Here is a 13,192-nt window from a genome sequence, read left to right as displayed (position 1 = left end):
TAATGAAAAATTAATTCTGAATTCTTTTCTGAAATTTTTCATAAACACACTTACCATAACACATTTTTATTTTCTAATAGCTGCCACTCCCTATATAAAAAAAAGAGTATTATTAAGGGCCAGTTTGTTAGGATGATGCAAATTATTTCAGACAAAAACATATTGCTTCCGGAAATTTCTAAGTTTAAGCAGATATTTATGAATACAGCCTGCCCAAGTCATTCATAGAAAAGATTTGGGATGAAGTGTTGGGCAAGTACAAAAAAGGCAGAGGCAATGATGGCATTAATACAGAGGCAGGAACACATAACACCAATAGACATTTAAATACCTCTTCCTCTACTAACAGTGGGGTGTTAGACATATTATAAGGAAGAATTGGGAAATGTTTAAAGTAAACAGTTTGAGTGAATAACTTCCACTTCAAGAAGATTCAGTTTCAGGAGAAGGGCAAATATTATTCTGCCTTTTATACAGTAAAAACTTAAGAGGACATTAAAAGAATGTGTACTTAAGCACATATATAATATAATAATAAAATATGCTAAGAATGACTTAACTGCACTGGGAAGACAAAATAGAAGTTATGGTACTTTTATGGCAGCTGAAACTACGTGCCTGTCTCCCTCCAGATATAAATGAGAATGTGTCTCTTGTGTGCTCTTTGAAAATGAAGGCTGCCAAATTGTGATTTTGAATACAGTTTTAAATAAATATTATTTTTTTACATTTCACTTTAATTTTTCAATTGATTATTTTTACATGTGAATATGTTACTTAGTATTCCATGGTTTCAATATATTTATTTTTATCTAATCTATTTTTCTTGTTCATGTACCTTTAAATACTCTATGTGGTTTGTTCGGTATTCATATGATCAAACAGGTCATGTGATGTAACAGCTTGGTGACAGAACAACTAACATTAAGGTTCTGAAGAAGTCTATACTTTTTGTGAAAGATGAAAGCATTTAGCCATTAAAAATCTTTTTATTGCTACTGCTGTGTTTGCTTACTCAAGGCTGTGCTGACAACTGATTCCACTTTTCCTTACTCATCCAGCAAACCTGATCTCATTGTCCTAAATATGAATCTTGCAAGCATATGCAACTAAATCCAAGATATCCTCTCATGCGCTCCTACTTATTCCCTTGATATTGTCATAACCACAGAAACCTACCTGAAAAAAAAATAGCTGACAATGAAATCACCCCACCTGGATTTAATATAAAAAGACTTAATAGAAAAAAATAAATGAGCAGGTAGTGTTGCAATCATTTATATAAAAAGTCCCTAAACATAACCCCTTTCTTCCGTGAAATACCAAAATACAATAATGCAGAACACCTAATACTCAAAATCAATACCAGAAAAACACTTTGTATCTCAGCTATTTATATTCTTCCAGGTAATAACATTAAAACTGCAGAAAATAATATCCATGGGATATTTCAATATATCCATCATGAAATCATAATACTAGGTGACCTAAGCATAGGCTGACAGTTCATAATTACCAGCACCCCAACTGAATCGGGTCTATATTACCAGATCGAAAACCCGTTTCAGCGAACACCACAAGACTGACACGTATGGCGTGAACTACGGTAATGGCGAACATTCAAAACTGCGAAACATGAAATGTCGAAGTGTCATGTTTTCCCCGTCTGTGGTATAGCTCCGTAAGGTAAGTGTGCGATAGTTACGGACCTTAGGGTTAGGGTGCAGATTAAGTTAAGCGCATAGATAGGTAATGTATGTAAGGTTTAGTGTAGGGTTAGAAGTAGGGTTTTGTTAAGTGTATGTGTGTGGATTATTTGTTTTGTTTGGGTATATGTCTGTAGGGTAAGTGTGCAATAGTTACAGACCTTAGGGTTAGGATGTGGGTTAAGGTAAGTGCATAGATAGTAATGTATGTAAGGTTTAGTGTAGGGTTAGAAGTAGGGTTTGGTTAGTGTATGTATGTGTTTTATTTATTATGTTTGGATATGTAGTATGTAGCGTGGTGGGGTTGGCCGACTATGATGGTTTGAGATTTGAAAATTCACAGTTTAGGGGGGGGGGGTTCAGCGTATTTGCGGTTTGTGCTATACGTGTCGGTCTTGTGGTGTTCGCTGAAATGGGTTTTCGATGTGGTAATATAAACCCACTGAATCTATAAACCTACAGCAATTGTATACACAGAGCTCCGAAAATTTTTTTTATAAGTTTTTATAAGGTACTATTTTTTGTAGAATCAATACACTAATTAGATAAGATCATGTGACTGTATTTCACTATTTAATGGCTACGTGTTGTTTTGAAGTGTAATCTGAAGAAGTTGCCTTAATAAGGTGATGAAAAGCGCTTAATTAAAACAGTATTTTTCAAGAAGTGGTTTGAAGAATATTCTTTGGAGTTTGGTGCCGTTGGCGTTTTTTCGGAGCTCTGTGTATACAATTGCTGCAGTCTTGAACATTAACCAGAATTTATAAACCTAGACAGCTTTACACAGTTTATCACGTCTACCACTACAGTCTACAACAGTACTAGCCAGCAATCAACCTTAGAATGGACATTTACTAACAAATTCAAGAAAGTAAAGACAGCAGGATGCCTTCCAGACAGCTTAAGTAAAAATTGGACAACTTATGGAATTAGAAGTTATAATATCCAAAATAGACAAATTATTTACAACCAAATTCATCACTCATCAAATTTTAATAAAATACCTTCATCAGATCATTAGCACAGTACATCTCATAGGTTCATAGGTGTATACTAGGTTAACAACCACTAGGGTCCTTATAATCTTAGCTGCGCAACCCAAATATGGCCCACAAATTTGATTTATACAGGGGGATTTAATGACTGCCTCTGTCCATCAGAGACATAGGGGACAGACCAGGGGGAGTTTCCAATTACCTATCCATTGGTCCAAGTTGTACTTAAATAGGTATAGGGAGGAACTCTGCTTCACATGGATGGAGAGCCAGTTCCACAGAATGGGAATTCTCTAAGAAACATATCTATCTCTCCAACATGTCCTATTTATGTTGCAAGCAAAATTTGGGTCTTTTAATCTAGTAGTTCTGATGCTGTCTGTTTTGCAGATGTGCAAAAGGTTCATCAAAGCAGGAGCTATGGATACCTTGTATTCCAGGGAAAGATCACCTCTCAAAAGCCTATATGATACCAAATAAAGAGACAAGACTTTGAGGTGATCAATGTAGGTCATTGTGTTTACCCCCTGTATTCTTTTTGTAAGGAACCTTTGTGGATGTTTTAGTTGCTGCATATGTCTGTTCAGGTACATACAGAAAGGGGTATTATACTCTATTAAGTGTCTGATGAGAGTCAAGTATAGTGGTATGATGACCTCTCTGGACCTAGATGCTATGCCCTTGCTTATAATTTTTGCAATGCAGAAGGATTTTCTTACAATCTTGGATACATGGTAGTTGAAGGCTAGGTTACTATATACATGAGTTCCCAGATCCCTGACTAGTGAATCAACTTTTAGGGGTGTTTTATTAATGACATAGTTACCCAGGGTGGCCAGCTTCCCAAAATGTACTATAATACCTTTCTTGACATTGAGTTTTAAGCCATAGCTTGCTTTAGCACCAATCATTTGCCTATATTAGACCTTCCTGAAGGGTGTTCACTTTTTGGGGGGATTTAATGACTGCTCCCAGTTTACAATCATCTGTGAAAATGGTTAGCCAGAGGCCTTTGACATCGGCTTTGACATCCAAGAAGTAGATGCCAAAGAGAAGTGGGCCTATCAGGGAACCCTTGGGAACTCCACTGTTGACTGGCCTCTTTGTGAACGTGGCTTCACTGATTCTAACCTCCTCTGCCCTATTAGTGGGCTAGCTAGCTATCCAGTGTATTATAAAGGGGATTATACCTAGTTCTGTAAGTTTGTTGACAATGCCCATGTGAGGTATTGTATCAAATCTTTTAGCCAAATCTAGGTAGGCAGTATGTACCATTCTCCCCTCATCCATTGCTTTAGTGATCTTTTCAAAGAAGTTTACCAGATTCAGTAAACATGACCTTGCTTTTACAAAGCCAGATTGGGATGTCTCCAGTGTCTGGAGGTCTCCTATGTCCTCATTGATAATTCCCATGATAATTCTTTCCATGGCTTTGCAAATAATACTAGTCAGTCTAACAGATCTGTAGTTTCCAGGATCTGTTGATGGTCATCCCTTATGAAGGGGGATGACTGTCTCAGTCCTCCGTTCATGTAGCACAAAGTCTGTTTTAAGACTAAAGTTGAATAATGACTCCAGGGGTCCTTGTAAGTGATATTTTACACTGTTCAGGGGGTATCCTGGGATGTTATTGGGGCCCATCGAGGCTGTGCTCTTAGCTTTAGTGAGCAGAGCCAGTACATGCTCCCTAGTTATACTTGGAAGAGTTAGTTTGAGGGTACTTTTGCGGGGATGGTAGGGGATAAGATAGGGGGCAAAGCTGGAACTGAATTTTTCTGCTAACAGGTTCACTATATCATTAGACTTCATTTCCATCTTGATGAACAGTTCTATATCTGAAAAATACATCCCATACATTTGGAAAATCATCTCCAAGGTTGCTCTACAGTGGGGTTAGGAAATTAACTTTTCCCCACTGTAGTGCGACCTTGGATTTGGTATATTTAATTTATGGGGGATGTGGGAGGGTGGAGCACTCAACTTGTGGGGTGCAGGGGGGCTTACTCCCCTGTATAAACATAGCAAACAGTGTGTGGGATGTTATTTATAGTTGCTTTGTAGTTTTTAATGTTTTGAGATTCGATGTTTAGATGCTTTGAAGTTTAGATGTTATGGTCTTGATGTTTTGAGTTTAGATGTTATGAAGAGTAGATGTTTTGATAGGTAACCGTATATATATATATATATATATATATATATATATATATATATATATAGTTTACAGTCAAAAGGACGACGTTGACATGTCCGACAGCCACCTCCTCAACCATGGTAGGAATGACAGTCGGAATGTCGACGTTCGTGTGTACGTCCATTTAGAAGGACGTACACAGAGCAGGGATTCACAGCATTGCTGTGAATGGGGGATTTAGAAACTATGGTCAACAGAATTTGTCGACTTTGTTGCGTCGACTATACAACGTACTTAATATGTATGAGTCGACGTTATTTGTCGCGGAAATCACTGTTCGCGTAAGTGATTTTCATGCTTTTGATAGTAAACCTATATGTATATATATATATATATATATATATATATATATATATATATATATATATATATTCATGCAGATTTACACACACACACACACACACACACACACACACACACGCACACACACGCACACAGTACATAAATGCACATTTATATCTTTGTGATAGGAAATGTGAGCACTTGCTAAATGTTATTTCTATTCACTGTAACACTCTTCTAGTCAGCATTACAAGCTGTACTTTTTGCTTTAATCAGCAGGCTATCCATACAATAAGGGTTGCTTATTATAACACAATTAGACACATTTACAGCAAAATCAATTGCAAGTGAGACAGGACAGTGCACGGTGTTCAGACATTAGCATAATTGAATGTTAACAGCTTATGCATGGATCGAAGTGACAATAACACTGGCTACTTTGTAAAAAATCAGAGCAGCTTTCAAATCAAGTGAATGACACACAGCTTCTAGCAAAAAGGAAGCAGTAAATGCACCTTTGAAATGCTCTCCTTGTAGGACTTTCATGCCTTTTATTAGTAAAATGCTGTAGAATGAAAATTTTGACTTTGTTAAACAAGCACCTTTTTAACTCTAGTGCCATAAATGTTTGTTTACCTTTACAACAAGGCCTCACTACAAATATTTTCATCTTGAAGGATTAAGATGGATTCAGCTTAAACAGGCACTGCTCACCACCCTTGAGACATATTTGGAGACCTATGTGTTGGACCTTTGGAACTGCATTGCTTAAAAACGCCTTCCTAAGAGTAAATAAAAGGTTACCTTTCTTACTGATGATGATGTTCAGCAGAACCAATTATATTGTGAAAGCAACTCATGAAAATACAGGCTGGCGTCAAAGACAAATGGTGAGCACCTGCTAATTTTCGGTAGAGATCACTGTAGGAAGACTGTCTCAGCCAATGAGACATGGATTCGGTATTGAACAAAATCTGCAGTCCAAGCAAAGGGCCACATAATTAAAGAGAGGCACAGTGGTAATGGGAGAAGTATCTCTAAGTTCACAGTTAAATACTAGGCTAGCTGCCCTTGTGGACCATTTTAAGCCTAGTCAATTTCCTTTAGTGAGACTTAAACCGTGTACCTCCTCTGTGAGGTAAACACATTAGCCAATATGCCAACCCTCAACTCACAAAAAAAAAAAAAAATCAAAATAGCAATTACTAGCCTGAAGACCTCATGGGGACTTTTTATGTTTAACTATGTTTCCCAAAGATGAGAATCAAACTCTTTACCTTGTGTCTGTAAGGTAAACATCTTAACCATCATGCCAACCCCCAACTGCCTGCCCCACAACTACAGTAGTGCTACTCTAGGTCACATGACTGATGTCACATAAATCACAATGGAGGCAGGCAAGTGCCACCAAGTAAATGCATGCTCACACATGCACTGTAGTGCCATGTAACTATGCTGAGTGCCTGTCAAGTACAAGAATGGCAGCACAGTGGCCACCAAATAGAGCACTATGGGTGTGCACAGCAAATTGGCAATGCTGCTCATCATAGAAGTGGGAAAGAAATGGGTAGATATGAAAGCTGCAAAAGGAAGATCAGCAAGCAGAAGGAAACATACAACAGTAATCATGCTGTATGACAGTGGGGAAAAAGAGGGATACTTTTTCTAGGGAAAAAAAAATCCTTTTTATAATATATAGAAAACAAGGGAAGGTAGTGAGGAGAGGCTGAAGACGGATGAAATAGAGAAGGATAGTTAGCAGGGGAAACAGACATAAAACACAGACTCTGACTGATGGAGCCGGCAGGCATACAAAAGGTTGGGAGAACAGTAGACACAGATATATAGAGGTATTCCTAAATTTGTGTCTGCTTTAGGATGTGCAACTGAGTGAATCTCTTTATATATGGACACTGTATTTAATCCTAGTGTACAGCAATTGTCAATATCAAAGGTTCATTAGATTTTTGGATTAGCTCAGAATATGTGGTTCAACTGCGCAAGAGACTTTTATGTTTACTTTGTATGTAAATTCCCTTTTCACATATATTCCATCTAATGAGGGTGTTAATTGTTTTAGGCAATACTTCATAGTTTTACAACTAAAACCATGTTGGAAATCAACACTATTTGTACAATACTTGAATTACTATTAGGTAATAATTATTTTATTTTTAATTTTAAGTATTATCAAAAGGTAAAAGGAATAACCACAGAGGCTACTGTTGCCCCATTTTATGGCAATCTGGTTTTGGGTTGGTGGGATGTTTAGATCTTCCTGACCATATCCCTTTACCAGAAACAGTTTGCTGGCAATCTTTATTTTTCTTACGAAAAGGAACAAATGTTGAATATTTAAAGTGTATACTTTGTCTTAATTCATCTTCCTTCTTAGAATTTGCAATGCACATTGAATGTTTGAAGGTTAATTATTTGGACATTACTATTTTGTTGTTATCAACAAGCAATGTTTTGGCAGCCCTTTATATTAGAGAAATAATTTTGTTAACAACTATTTGCATTATACCAGTGGTCACCTGCACTATATGAAAAAGAACTTCCCCTGGGGGAAATTATTCAAGTCTCTAGTCTGATCAGTAGTGAAAAATAATTTGTTACTGAACTTAACCATGTTTAAAGCATGTATTTAGAAAGGGGTTACAAGTTGGAGTTTTTTAAATTTATTTATTTATTTTATTTTTGTAGCAGTGGGAAACAGGCATGATAAATTTTCTCCAACTGTTTGTAAAAGGTTGGTGGATAAAAAGAACACTGTTTTGCTTAGAGATGACTACCGACAGCAGAACAATGCTCTTTATAGACATACTATTGATTGTAGTGAATCTATGAAGTTTTATTTTTCTGTTCTTGATCATGGATCAATTGATCTGTGAGGGGCGAATTTTCAGAATAGGTTAGAAATGAAGGAAACAATGTGGCAGTTATTGCTACATGCTGCCAGGTTTCCTGGTTTAAATGGGTCAGTAAATATTAAATGCTTTTAGCTGTTCATAGACTGGTGAAGAAATAGTTTTAATTTATTTATATGTCAATGGTTTTGTACAATACGATTTATTATGTCATGTGATTACACTGTTTTCATTATAAAATATACGAGCAAGTTGTTTTTTATATTCTAGAGAAGCTTCGTTGAATCTCAAGATAAAAAGAGTTTATTTTATTAAAGTTGCTTAATTTTCATTTTTCTGCCTTTTCTGGTGTTTTCTTTTTATTTTATTTTAGGTACTGAAACAAGTGCTTCTAGATGAGTGTGGGAAAATGGGATTGATAATATTTTGCATGCACACTGTACTAATTTAACATAATAAGGAGTTGTGTAGGCAATACATTTGTACTGTGAAGATACAGCCGATTGCTAAAGACTTCTTCTCAGTGTCAGTGGCCACTTACTTTGAGAGCATATCTTTTGGAATGTGGACCCCAGTGTAAGCCTGTTTACAGATAGGTCGTACACTGAAGTAAGTAATATACACTGAAAGCTAGTCCTTTGGAATGTGGCCTCCAGTGTCAGTCTATTTACAGATAGGCCCTACATTGAAGTAAGTAACGTACACTGAGACAAACTCTTTCGTAACAAGGCATACTTACACAGACAGCAACTCTTTTGGAATCTGTCCCTCTATTGTGCTAGTATCATTTTACTTCCTTTTCATGTTGGGAAGGGAATATTTTGACATGCATAATAAAAATATATCTACTCTTTTTTGATAGATGCCATGGGATCTTTTATATCCACCTGAAAGTACAGCTGTGGAAGATCTTACTGTTACAGTAGATGTCATAATTCTGACTATTGCAGTATTCTTAACATCTGGGGATATCCTGCTAAGGATAGATGAAAGTCTGGCCAGCATGCCAAAGCTTTTACACCTTTCAGGTGCCATATGTCCTATGTCCAAGGCATAAGGTACATATGTGACATATAAGCGCTTAATTCTCAGAACTGAATTGCACCAGTAGAACCAGAGCAACCCAGGAGGAAAACAACAACATGCACATCCAGGAAGGAAAGATGAAAAGAGAAAGAAACTAAGAAAGATCCCTCAGCCAGAACAAAGAATAGCAACTGGAAGGAGGGAGGAACAGAATACTGCAACCGTGAATAGCAGGACATCTACTGTTATGGTAAGAACTTACACAACTGTACCATATCCTTCCTTATGACTGTTACAGTATTCTTAACATCTAGGAGAGTATAAACGCTACTTGACAGGATGGAAGGAGGAGCCCTCCAAAAACCTATGAAGGATATCCTTGTCCCTATAAATGACATCCAACTTATAATGCTTAGTAAAAGTGTGAACAGAAGACCAAACAGTAGCTTCCAAGATGGATCTAGTATCCAGACCCTTGAAAAAAAAGCACCAGAACAGGCAACTGCTCTAGCAGAATGAGCTCAAACAGAAGAAGAAAGCTGCTTACCACGAAAGGAATAGAAAAACAAATGGCCTTAGAAATCCAAGAGGAGATGGTTTGCTTAGAAACAGCCAAACCCAATGTCCTGGGATGAAAAGAAACAAAAATCTGCTCAGATTTCCTGGTATATTTTGTCTTGTCCAGGTAATACCTGAGCTGTATACATAAATCCAAAGTGTGAAGAATCCTCTCACTAGCATTCTATAGAGAGGGGGAAATGAGAGAAGATGAATTGTTTGATCTAAGGACAAATCATTCACCACCTTAGGCATAAAGGAAGGATTGGTATGAAGAGACACCCTGTCCCTGTGAAAAAAAAAACAAAAACTAAGGAACAGACATGAGTACCTGAAGCTCCAAGACTCTCTTAGCAGAAACCAAATGGAAAATGCACCAAACAAGCCTGTTTACGAACTCTGTTTATTGCAGTAAAAACACACCAAGATTAAGCACTTTCGTCTTTCACATAGAAGACTTTATCAGATTCTGAAATTTCTATTTCCCATCCACTCATCAAGATTTCTCTTGAAAAGGGCCAATGAGGTGCTCTGCTTGACATGTATGGGAAGTCTATTCCAGAGCATGGGCAGTCTCTGGGTTATGAACCTGTTCCTCCAACACGTTCTGTTGATTGTGGTAATGAGGTAGAGGTCTCTGGAGCATGTGATGCGGAGGGATTGGGATTTCTTTAGGTGTAATATTTCTAACAGATCTGGGTCAGACATGGCTTTGTAAGTCAAGCAGAGATTGCCTCTTAATAGATGATATGAGACAGAGAAAAGCTGGAGATGTTTGAGTCTGTCCATGTAGGACATGTGTTTAAGGCCTAGGATATTCTTTGTGCGGTACTTTTGTGGCCTTTCCAGCTGTTGCAGATGTTTAGTGAGGTACATGCCAAGTGGGGCATTATATTGGTCTAATGAGGGAAGAGTAGACAGAGATGATGACCTCTTTCTTCCTGGATGCAAAGCCCTTGGTAATGAGATGTGTCACATAGAAGGACTTTCTGACCACAGTGGCAATGTGGTGGTCTAAGGAGAGGTTGCTGTCAACCTGTGCCCCAGATCTCTTATAACACCTTCAGTGTTGAGTGGGCTACCATCAATGTGGTAATTAGTGGGAACTGAGTTTTTCCCAAAGGGAATGATGACATTTTTTGGCATTAAGCTTAAGGCCATGGTTTTGACACCAGTCATTGGTCTCAATGAGGCCTTTCTGTAGGATATCTACATCACTTGGGAAGTTAATAATGGCTCCCAACTTGCAATCATCAGTGAACTTGTTCAGCCAGAGTCCTTACATGTTGGCCTGGACTTCTGAGAAGTAGATGCCAAACAGGAGAGGACCCAGGACCAATCCCTGTGGGACTCCACTTGTAACTGGTCAGCAGTCTGACTTGCAGTCTGCACCTTTCACACTGTGGGTTCTATCTGTGAACCAATTTGCAACTCACCTAGTGATATAGGGGTTGATACGCAGAAGTCAGCCAGGTTAAGCAGGAATAATCTACCCTTTACAAAATCAAACTGCATGGGATCCAGAGTTTGGAGATTCCCTATATCCTTGTTAATTAGGGCCATAATGATGTGCTCCATAGCCTTACATATCAGACTCGTCAGGCTAATGGGGCAATAATTCCCAGGGTCTGTAGTCGCTCCCCCTTTATGAAGAAGGATGACTATAGCAGTGCGCCATTCTGTAGGGACAAAGCCTGAGGTGAGGCTGTGATTGAATAGGGCGCACAGGTGCGGTGCCAGTTCACTTTCTAGTTCATGTAAAACATAGTCGGGATATTGTCAGGTCCCATGGAAGCTGTATTCTTGGCCTTGGACAATGCAGCTTTAACCTGTGCTGCTGTAATGCTGGGTGCCTGGCATTCTTCTGGTATTGTGATTGGTCCTTTAGGAGGGGAGAGAGGGGTAAAGTTGGCACTGAATCTGTCGGCCAGTATGTTGGCAATATCTGTTGGCTCAGTATAGGAGCTACCATTGTGCAGTAACTCAGAGCAAATCTAGGTATTGCTGTGGAGATTCTTCATATAACTGTAGAAGGCTTTGTGGTTGTTTTTAGTGTCTGCCGCAATTCTGCCTTCATAGCTAGCTTTAGAAGTTTTGATGAGGGATCTCAACTTTTTGTTGAGGTTAATAAGGGAGTCTTTCCAGTCTTGGGACTTCACCTTTTTCTGCAACAGTTTCTTCCTTGTGTTGTAGAGTTTGTTAATGGCAGGAAACCACTGGATTGGCTTCCTTTTTTTGGAGGAGAGCATCTTGATTCTGTTGGATATGGCTAGTTCCATACATAGATGTACGTGTTCATGTGTGTATGATTCAGCAATGATGCACCTATTTTCCATTTGCATGGGTGCCGTGAAGTTAGCCACCTCTGTTTTTAGGAACCTAAAGTCAGGTTTGGAGAAGTTTTTCATGGTGGTTACCTTTGCTGGTGGTGTGGGTGAGATGTGGATTTCAATGGTAATTAGTTTGTGGTCAGATCTAACCAGGGAGGAATTGACTATTGGTGTTGAGCAATGGTTGCCCATGTTAGTAATAACCAGGTCAAGGATGTTGCTTCCTCTAGTGGGGGTAAGAATGAGCTGGTCCAGTGCATTGGAATTAATGAATTCCAGGAAGCGTTGGGCAAATATATTGGTACATGAGTAGTTTTCCCAGATGATGGATGGGTAGTTGAAGTCACCCAGTATGAGAGTGTTGGGTTGGACCCTAATAATTTCCAGGGTGCTTAGGAACATGGAGCGAGAGTCTTGGGACATGGTTGGGGACCTATAGCAGGCTACGACCTGAATCGCTGCCTTACCCACTGTTAGTTGTACCTGAAGTAGCTCCAATGCGTTATGCTGGGCTACTAGTCTGAAGGTGTGCATATCCTTTATGAATATGGAGACGCCACCACCTTTGGAGCTTCGGTCCATGTTCTGGGGCCGGAAGAAAGAGCCAGAAGATACCTGGTCATATGGGTTTGGTAGGTACTGGCTCAGAAAGCTAAGATAGCAGAAGTGTCTACTCTTTTCCCATATGTCTGTCCATGGCATGACTTTCCTTACCTGAAGGTAATAGCTTAGAGCAGTACAGTAACTATATGGCTTATCAGTAGCCATAAAAATAACAGCAGGGTCAGAGCAAGGACTTTTATACAAAAACTTCTGAGCCTCAGGGACCTTTCAGAACCTGTCAGTTTCTTTAGGGCAGAAGATTGGGAATCACGGGCTTGAGAAGCCGAAGAGAAAGTCATCCAAAATCGGAGGGACTGCAGAAGATCTAGGAGAATCTATTTGTTATAGCTCGCAATATGTTTTCTGAATGTCAGACACATGGGAACAATCACATGTGAAATGTTCCATCATATGAGCCACAGTATCCCCAGTGGGTAATTTTTCCATAGGGGAATCAAGTAAATCTTCCTCTTCAGACCCCAGGCACATACTTCATTTCAGAGTCTACAGCTACCTCATCCTCATAAGAATCAGATTCTGCTGAAGGAGTAGAAGACCAGGGAACATAAGTAAAAACAGATAATCCTGGAGGCAGCCTCAGTGCCATAAGAGCATTGAATAGCACCTGAGT

This window comes from Protopterus annectens, chromosome 7.part0 (assembly GCF_019279795.1).
Source record: "Protopterus annectens isolate FY-2018-M chromosome 7.part0, PAN1.0, whole genome shotgun sequence".
Classification (NCBI taxonomy): Eukaryota; Metazoa; Chordata; order Ceratodontiformes; family Protopteridae; genus Protopterus; species Protopterus annectens.
Note: the sequence above shows the minus strand (reverse complement) of the source record.